We start from the raw sequence: 10000 nt of genomic DNA on the forward strand, positions 1-10000 counted from the left end.
CACACACACACATGTATATATATATATATATATATATATATATATATATATATGTATATATATTTATCCATTTATTTATATATTTAATTCCTTCTCTGTTCATGTTCCATATTTTGCATGACAATAGAAGAACCTCACATAAACCCCAGCACGTTAATGAATTTCTGTTTTGCCACTCTGCGTTGACTTAGAAGAGGCATCCCCCTTGATTAGACCTTCGCTTCACACGGGCGCCCTGACGCGAGGAAGCAACGGGTCGCCTTACCGAGAGAGAAAGGTCAGCGGAAGGGAATGTCAGAGGGAGAGTGATGCCCATTCTGAGAGGCGTCTCCCTGTCTGCGAGTGGAAGTGTGAGCGGGGACGGGCTGAGTAAGGGGGATGGATCGGTGGACGGGGCACGGGGAGGGAAATGGACGTAGGGGTAAATGGGGGATCAATAAGGGGAATGAATCGGTGAGTTCGATATGAGGAAAGAGTGAGAGAGATGAATGTTTAAGTGAGGAAAGAATAGTTTTGACAAATCATTTAAAATGGCCGTTTAAATACTTGAATCAGAAACGAATGTACAACAACAGAACTCAGAAGTCTAATTTCAGGTGACTGTAGCATGCCATAAGGTTATTTAAGAACTTATTTGTATAAATATGATTTTTTAAAACATTTTTCCTTGCAAGCTCGAGGGGAGCGTGATTTTTTTTTGTGTGCAAAACTGCTAAATGCAACATAATGAATTTGCGTCTGAATTGCATGTTGCTTTTAATCACAGATATTGCCAAATTTTTGTTGTTGTTCCTTCTTTTATTATTACAATGATTATTTTTTTGTTACTTATCTTGCACAATGAAACTCGGCTTTTGCTTAATGTTTATGTGAAGAGTTATGAAGAGTTCGTTAGAGGGACTATCATAGCACAATTAAATTCGCGTTGAAATAAGTCAAGAAAGAACACATAACACACACACACAAACACTTACCCCCCCCCCCTACACACCACACACACACAAAACTCATCCACTCCTCAAAGAAAGAACGAAAACAAAGAAATAACATTCTAAAAAAATAACACAACGAAAAACGACCTTTGTGAAGAAAAGTAAAATTTACAAGTTGACGAAGGAAATATATCTCAGGCTTAAGGAAACCCCGGCTCGCTCCAGCGCCTTGTGGGGCCACCTTGGCGGAAATTACCTAGATAGGGGGGGAGGGTGTCCCCATACAAGAAGGGACAAGGGAGAGGGGAGGGTGTGAGGGGATAGGAGGGAAGGGGGGAGGGAGGTGAGGAGGCGAGGGGATAGGAAGAGAGGCTGGGGGGAAGTAGGAGAAGGGGAAGTAAAGTAAGGCTGGGAGGGAATTAGGGAAGGGGAAGATGTGGAGGATATGAGGGGACAGGGTAGGAAGAAGGGAGGTAAGCCTGTGAGGGGATTGGGAGATGATGTGAGGGAGGGGAGGCAGTGAAGGGATAGGAGATAAGAGGGAGGAAGGTGAGGCTGTGATAGGATAGGGGGTAGGAGGAACTGAGTCTTTGAGGGGATAGGGGGAGGGGGTGGGATGTTGGGTTATGTGTAGATAGCGAAGGAAAGGGAATAGGTAAAGGAGGGAAGATAGAGAGGATAGGGATAAAGTATGAGCGAGAGGGGGAGTATGAGGAGGCAGGGGAAGGAGGGGTTAGGCGTAGGAGATGGAGGGAAGGAAGCTGAGAAAAGATGGGGAGGGGGGAGGGTAGAAGTGAGGGGATATGGGGTGAGGGTATGAGGGGAAGGATAGCAGGAGAGAGAGAGAGAGAGAGAGAGAGAGAGAGAGAGAGAGAGAGAGAGAGAGAGAGAGAGAGAGAGAGAGAGAGAGAGAGAGAGAGAGAGATTTGGATAAGGATACTTAGGGAGATGTGTTGAAGGTTCGCGGGAAATGGATTCCGGGAAGGAGGGTGGCGTGAATAAAGAAGAGGAGGGAAAGTGGGTGAGATTAAGGGTTTGAGAGAGACTGAGTGAGTGAGAAAGTAAGTAAGTAAGTGAGTGATTGAGTGAGTGAGTGAAAGAGAGAGAGATTGAATGAGTGAGTGAAAGTAATAGAGTGAGAGAGAGAGAGAGAGTGAGTGAGTGAGTGAGTGAAAGAGAGAGATTGAATGAGTGAGTGAAAGGGAGAGAGAGAGATTGAGTGAGTGAGTGAAAGGGAGAGAGAGAGAGATTGAGTGAGTGAGTGAAAGTAATAGAGTGAGAGAGAGTGAGTGAGTGAATGAGTGAGTGAGTGACAGAGAGAGAGAGAGAGAGAAAGAGAGAGAGAGAGAGAGAGAGAGAGAGAGAGAGAGAGAGAGAATGAGAGAGAGCGAGAGATAGATAGATAGAGAGATAGATATATAGATAGATAGATAGATAGATAGAGAGAGAGAGAGAGAGAAAGAGAAAGAAAGAGAGAGAAAGAGAGAGAGAGAGAGAGTGAGTGAAACAGAGAGAGTAAGTGAGTGAGAGAGAGAGATAGATAGACAGATAGGGAGAGTGAGAGAGAGAGAAAGAGAGAGAGAGAGGTGAGAGGAAACATAAAATAAAAAAGAAAAGAAAAAGAAATGGCAGAAACTAAGAAAAGTAAGGAAATATTGATAGAAATATATATTTATATTGTGGTTTGCAAAAGCTTATATACAGTACATTGCAAAGCAAACAAATCAAGGTCGGATTTAAATTATAATTACACAGATACATATCTATGCAGGTGTATTTTTTAGAGACAAGTAAAGTTGAACAGGTGTATAGTAAAAAGCGATATGCATGCAACAGCAGTGAAATATACCAGATATTTGGAGAAGACTTCAATAAAACGGTGCTTGATAACTTGAAAGCGATACGATCTTTATGTGTGCTTGGTGTATCGTAAACGCTGTCGATTTTTTTTTCTTCTTTTTTAAAACTTTTCCTCTGTTGCTAATTTACTTACACAAGTTTTCTTTTATGTTTCAGGTATGGACGACCAAGGGAAGCTTGAGAAGGTGCCGTTGACTGGCCGGACTTCCTTCTATCTTTTCGTGTTTTAAGTATTGATTTTTCGGCTGTCTGTGCCGATGCGTTCTTTGTGATTATTGAAGGATTGGGTTTAGTGTGAGGAAGTAGATGTTAGGGGTTTTGGACACGTTTTTTGTAGGTATGTTGAAGAGGGTACCCGTTTGTTATTATTATTATTATTATTATTATTATTATTTGTGAGGTGAAACAGTGAGATGAAGGATTTTATTTATTATAAGAAACATTAAGTTAATGATTTTCAGTTCTGTATAGTTCCTCTCACTACTGTTTTTTAATATAAAGTATGTTAAGATCAATCACGTATGATTGTCTTAAAAAGAAAATATCCACAGTTTATATGAAAGAAAATAGTTGCTCGAGAGAACGTAGGCAGAAAGCAAGCTGAATATTTGCCTTAGGGACTCTTATTACGAAAAACAAGCAAATGATAAGCAAACAAAGCAATTTTCTTTTCTCTCTCTCGCCCATTCACTAAAAGAAAAAAAAAAAAAAAAAACTTTACTTTCATCCCCAGGGATCTTACGGCTTTGAGATGCACAAAACAGCGCGCACTCCTTATCAGTCTTGGTAGAGAGGGAGAGAGGGAGAGGTGGGGAAGGGAGGAGGGAATGGCTAAGGAGAAGGAGAAGGAGAAGAAGGGAGGAGATGGAAGTGGAGAAGGAGAAGGTGAAGGAGAAACAGGGTGAGGGTGATGAAGAAGATTGCGAAGGAGAAGAAGAAGGAGAGAAGGAGAGGGAGAAAATGAATGGTGGAAATGAGGTCGAGATTGAAGGAGAAGATGAAGAGAAAAGGGGAAGGGGAAGGGGTAAGACAGAGAGAGAGGAGTACAAGGAGAAGGAGGAGGAGGAGGAAAGAGAGAGACACGGAGAGTTTAGCTGAGATAAATATTAATATATTTCCTCTATCTGCGCCTGGTCTTTTGTACTCACCGCCGGCAAAATGCAGCTTGGCTGAGTGCCTTGGTAGAAGATATTACATGCTAGCGGCCGAATATAAATTTTGTTTTATAAGAAGGAAAATGTATATGCGTGTGCGTTGCTTAGCCTCGTTAAGACATGCGGGAGGCGTTTGGGGAGGTTGCAATGCCATTCTTCTACACGTTCGAGAGCCCCGTTGCACTCGCCGTATTGTCTTCAAGAGAGCCTGCAACTCTCTCCTTCTCTCTCTCTTTCTCTCTCTCTCTCTCTCTCTCTCTCTCTCTCTCTCTCTCTCTCTCTCTCTATCTCTCTCTCTCTCTCTATCTATATTTATATATATATATATATATATATATTTATATATTTATATATATATATATATGCATATATATATATTTATATATATATTTCTCTCTCTTTCTCTCTCTCTCACACACACATACTCTCTCTCTCTCTCTCTCTCTCTCTCTCTCTCTCTCTCTCTCTCTCTCTCTCTCTCTCTCTCTCTCTCTCTCTCTCTCTCTCTCTCTCTCTCTCAATCACTCTTCACACACACACAAAGACAAACACTCTCAAAAGTACGGCCTATATGTATGTGAATATAATCCGCCACTACTTTTTTTCTTCCTCGCCGCTTTTCAGTACCGATTTATCTTCCACATTTTACTTTTCCTTTCTCTCTCCCTCTCCATTTTCTCTCTCTCCCTCGCTATCCCCTCCACCCTCCGTTCCCTCCTCCCCCCCTCCTCCCTCCGTCCCCCCTCCATTTCCCTCTTCCCATTCCTCCTTCCACCCCCCTCCATCCTCTATCCTCTATTCTTCCCTCTCCTTCCTCCGTTTCCCCCCTCCCCCTCTCTCCCTCCCTCCCTCCCCCCTTCTCCTCGCGCCCTTGTTTACTTAGCAGCCGCGACTCACCCCGAGAGGCTCCATTCTCTCTCACATGGATCGTCACTTATCCTACTGGCTCTGTACTTCTGCATTGATCTGATATTGCGAGCTGATACTCTGTTGTCCTTCCATGCTCTCTCATGAGGTGTTCTAAAATTCGTCTTTCTTGTTAGTCCATGAATGTCTTTGTAAACTGCGAGAAGCGGCGTGCTAAAACATCGGGCTTGCCACGGAGGGGAGGGAGGGAAGGGGTGAAGGGGTGAAAGGAGGGGTAGGGGGGGAGGGGGTAAACTAACTTTCTTACGCCTTGAAAGAACAACATTTACCACGCGTGCTTTTTGAGAACTGGCTTAAATGTGTTTAATCCCTAAATGCTTGAAACGGTTGCTTGGAAGAGTACGGAGTACTATCAAGAGGGTTTCGGAGATAACTTGAGAAGGAGAAGGTGACGAAGGTGAGAAGGTGGCGGGAGGAGCGGAGGTTTTAGATTGAGGTAAGCGTTAGGGGGATTTTGCTTTGCTGTGTGTGTATGTGTGTGTGTGTGTGTGCCTGTGGGTGTGTGTGTGTTTGTGTGTGTTTTGGGGGGGAGGATCTATCGGGATTACTACACATGATTTCTCTATAATTGTGACTATGATGATGATGGCTTGAGGTTACTTTTGATAGTATTATTAAGCTTATTCTAGTGTGAGTTGTTTCAATAATTACACTCATGGTTATACTTTTTGGTGATTATGGTTGTCGTTGTGAAATTCATGATTACTAATGTTATTGTTAGCGATATTGTTGTAATGCGTCTTAGTCCCTGAGCTAATCTTATTATTTTCTTATAATTCGATAACTGATGATTATAATTATTGTTATTATTATATCTTTGATGAAATGAGGAAGAATAACCGAAATTAGAACGAAAATGAAACAACAGCAACAGTAACAATGCCACGAAGGAAAATGATGTAAAAGATGCCACTGTTATCACAACTACTAAAAATTATCAGTAGGATGCACCAATCTCCCTTATCTTGCAAAAGGGTCGTGACCTTGCATAAGCTTTCCTCCTCGCCTGACCTTGCGTTTAATGATATCCTTGGCCAAACTCTGCGGGCAGTGAGCAAGACCGCTATCCTCCTCCCCTTTTTTAAATTTTTCTGGACATGAGATCTTTTGCCTTCATCTCTGAGACACTATCTCTACAGTAATCTGAGTGAATCTTTTTTTCATGGCGTGGTAGAAATAAGCGAGCCGATACATTTTTTCACTTTTAAAGTTACGAACAATGGAAATAGGATTCTCTGTGTTTTTTTCATCCAGTTTTCTCAATTATAATTATTGTTTTTTTAGTAATTGTTACATTCATCCTTGTTTCCATCTACTGTATGTGCCATGTGTTATGTAGCTTGTGTTATGTATCCTTTATATATTTTGAGTTTGATCTTGATAATTGTTTCAGTGATATTTTTGAGAGACTTTTGCACCTTAGGCGTCGTTTTCTATCTCATTCGGACCCGTTTTCTTTCTCTCAGAGTTCCCATTTTCTTTTCTTTCTTTCTTTCTAATTCCCTCCGTAGTCTCATTTGGAAATTGCCTTAGGCTAGTTTTTTAGTATGGTCTTGGGAGTTTCCTTTTGAATATCACCTTCAAACAACAATCTAATCTGGTTTTGACTCTTTTTCTTGTACCCTAGAGTTTTGGTATGTCGGATTCTTTTTACTCTTGCTTTTTTCTACTCTATTTACCAAACTTATCAAACTGGGAATATCTGCTCTCTCTCTCTCTCTCTCTCTCTCTCTCTCTCTCTCGCCTATCATCCCTCTCCTCTTCTCTCTCATCATCCTCTCTCTCTCACTCTCCTCTCTCACTCCTCTCTCCTCTCTCCTATCTCTCTCACTCTCCTCTCTTCCCTACACTTACCTCCTCTACTCCTCTCCTCCCTCCCACTCTCTCTCTCTCTTTATTTCTTTCTTTCTTTCTCCCTCTCTCTCTCTCTCTCTCTCTCCTCCTCTCTCTCTCCCCCTCTCTCAATCTCTCTCTTCTCTCTCTCCCTCCTCTCTCTCTCTCCCTCTCACTCCTCCTCTCTATCTATCTCCTCTCACTCTCTCTCTCTCTCTCTCCCACTCTCACTCTCACTCTTCACTCGCTCTCTCTCTCTCTCTCTTTCTTGTTCTTTCTTTCTTCTCTCTCTCTCCTCCTCTCTCCTCTTCCCTCTCATCATCTGCTCTCATCTCTCTCCTCATCCCGTCCTCTCTCTCTCTCTCTCTCTCTCACCTCTCTCTCTTCTCTCTCTATCCTCATCGTCCACTCGCCCTCTCTCTCATCTCCTCCTCACTCAACAGATTCCCTCTTCCTCTTTCTTCACCTCTCCTCCCCCATGCTTCTCTCTCTCTCTCTCTCTCTCTCTCTCTCCCTCTCTTACGCTCTCTCTACCCCTCCCTCCCACTCTCTCTCTCTCTTTATTTCTTTCTTTCTTTCTCCCTCTCTCTCTCTCTCTCTCTATCTCTCTCTCTCTCTCCTCTATCATCTCTCCTCTCCATCTCTCTCTCTCTATCTCCATCTCTCCCTCGTCGTCGTCTCTCTCTCCTCTCTCATTCTATCTATCTACTCTCCTCTCTCTCTCTCTCGACTCATCTTCATCCTCCTCGAGATTTAATTATGGCGATAGAGGAAAAAAGAATACAGGATACATTGAGCTCCTTGGACGGTTACTTTGAGCGTCTCTCTTCTCTTAGCGTTTGCGCATTCATTTCACATCAATCACTCCCTCTCTCCCTCTCACTCTCTCTCTCTCTCTCTTTCTCTCTCTTTCTTGTCTTTCTTTTCTTCTTCTTATCATTTCCCACTCTCTCTCTCTCTCTCTCTCTCACTCTCACAGCATTTCTCACTCTCACTCTCTCTCTCTCACTCTCTCCTACTTTCTTTCCTTTTCTTTTCTTCTCCTTTCTTTCTCGCTCCTCTCGCACCTCTCCTCTTCTCTTTTCTCCCTTCTCCTTTTCCTCTTCTCAGCCATCGTCATCTCCATCTCTTCTCTCTCTCTCTCTCTCTCTCTCTCTCTCTCTCTCTTACGCTCTCTCTACCCCTCCCTCCTACTCTCTCTCTCTCTTTCTTTCTTTCTTTTCTTCTTTTCTTTTCTTCTTCTTTTTTTCTTCTTTCTTTTCTTTGAAAATACCTCGTAGGTGCAGAAGACTTTCTTTTTTTTCTTTCTTCTCTCTCTCTCTCTCTCTCTCTCTCGCTCTCCATATCCTCACCTACTCTACCGCTCTGATCATCTGTCTTCAACTCCCTCCGTCCTCCTTCTCTCTCCAGTCAGCTCTCTCTCATCTTATCTCCTCTCACTCCTCTCTCTCTCCTCTCTCTCTAATCTTCTATCTATCTCTCCTCTCTCTCTCTCTCTCTCTCTCTCTCAATCGCACTCTCACTCTCGCTCTCAACTCTCACTCTCATCTCTCTCCTTCAGCTCTCTTTCTCTCTCGCTCTCCTCCTCTCCATTCCCGTTTGGCTTCGATGACAGTTGCTTTTGCGTGGTTTGCTATTGATAGACCTCGTAGGTGACAGGGAGAACTTGCTTTAATTATATATATATATATACATATATATAAATTACATATATAATATATATATACATATATATATATATGTAAATGTAGTACACACATACTCTTTCCTCTCTCACATCTCACTCGCGCTTTCTCCACTGCTCTCACTCTCGTCTCTCCTCTCTCTCACACTCTCTTTCTCGCTCAACCCTCTCTCCTCTCCTCCATTCCGGTTGGCTTCGATGAGCAGTTGCTTTTGCTGGTTTGCTATTGATATACCTCTAGGTGCAGGGAGAGACTTGCTTTATATATAATATAATATATAATATATATATAAATATATATATAATATATACATATATATATATATGATATAATGTAGTAAAGCACACATACTCTTCCTCTCTCTCTCTCATCTCCTCTCTGCATCTCTTCTCTCTCTCCTCTCTCTCTCTCTCTCTATCTAGCTCTCTTTCTCTCTCTCTCCTCTCTCACTCTCTCTCTCACTCCCTCCTCCTCTCTCACTCTCTCTCTCTCTCTCTCTCTCTCTCTCTCTCTCTCTCTCTCTCTCTCTCTCTCTCTCTCTCTCTCTCTCTCTCTCTCTCTCTCTCTCTCTACCCCTCCCTACCACTCTCCCTCCCTCCCTCCCTCTCCCTCTCCCGTAAAAAGTACGACCCCGCCATCTTCAAAGCCTTGCAGAATCTCGTTAAGGTCTCGGTGACCTTCCGCGATGACCCTTGCTGTGCTTGAGTCCCCGCTCTCGTATGGGGTCATTTTCTATCTTTTAAGAATGCGTATGACTCGTTACTCTGTTGAGGAAGGGGCGGCGTTTTGGAAGAGCAGGGACTCATATAATCTTTTATTTATTTTATTTTTATTTTTTTATATAAAATGATATACCTGAGCGTTTTCTAGTGGGCGACCTGGAGGCACTGTTGGAAGCCGAGGAGAGTCCGAAAACATCTTCAAACACTTTTACCATAACGATGTAAGTTATTGTATGTCCTTGGGTTACGGACTTGTAACGATTTTCCTGTTGTGATGAGAACGACTCGTCCCGCCGCGCCGTTGGAGACTTGCGACGACCAGGAGCTCGATCGAGGCTTGTTAGGGAGCGAACATGTAAATGAGTCCTGACTAGACCCAATGGGAAATGGCAGGTGGAGGACGATCAGCAGCCAGTCTGCTTGCGGGAGGCAGAGAGTGCCCCAGACAGCGCCTCGCCTCGCCTGTTTACCCCCCGATTGCAAGCGAATGCGCCGCGGGCCGAGAGCCAGCGCTGATCACGACGTCAATAAGGGCGGCTAACAAGCGCCTCCCCCGCCGCCGCCGCCGCCGCCGCCACAATGGAAGATGATGCGGAGAAACACCCAATAGAAAGAGACAGACGAGCGCCGATTGTTCGCCTCGGAGATTATTGTTTACAGATGACGCTCGTGTCGCCCGGGGGGGTCTCATGGCCGCCCCCCGCTGGGCAGGGATGGGGACGGGAGGAGGACGAGGGGCAGGAGGGGCAGGAGGCACCCCCATCCCCCATCCTGGAGGACTCGAGGCCCTTGTTGGCGGTCCTTCTGTCACCTCGCAAGATGTCGACGGCAAACATGCAGCTTTATGATAATAGGGCGGACGTAATTCTGACGGCCGCCACATTAGT

At 43.9% G+C, this 10000-nt stretch overlaps 1 protein-coding gene across 1 annotated transcript in view; it reads left to right on the forward strand.

Moving 5' to 3' along the window:
- LOC122256822 (uncharacterized) overlaps positions 1 to 10000 on the forward strand; it is a 455978-nt gene that overhangs the window by 397587 nt on the left and 48391 nt on the right. The window lies entirely within an intron of this gene.

Source organism: Penaeus japonicus, unplaced genomic scaffold, assembly GCF_977035675.1.
Source record: "Penaeus japonicus unplaced genomic scaffold, GWHDUDI00000001_assembly GWHDUDI00000002, whole genome shotgun sequence".
Classification (NCBI taxonomy): domain Eukaryota; kingdom Metazoa; phylum Arthropoda; class Malacostraca; order Decapoda; family Penaeidae; genus Penaeus; species Penaeus japonicus.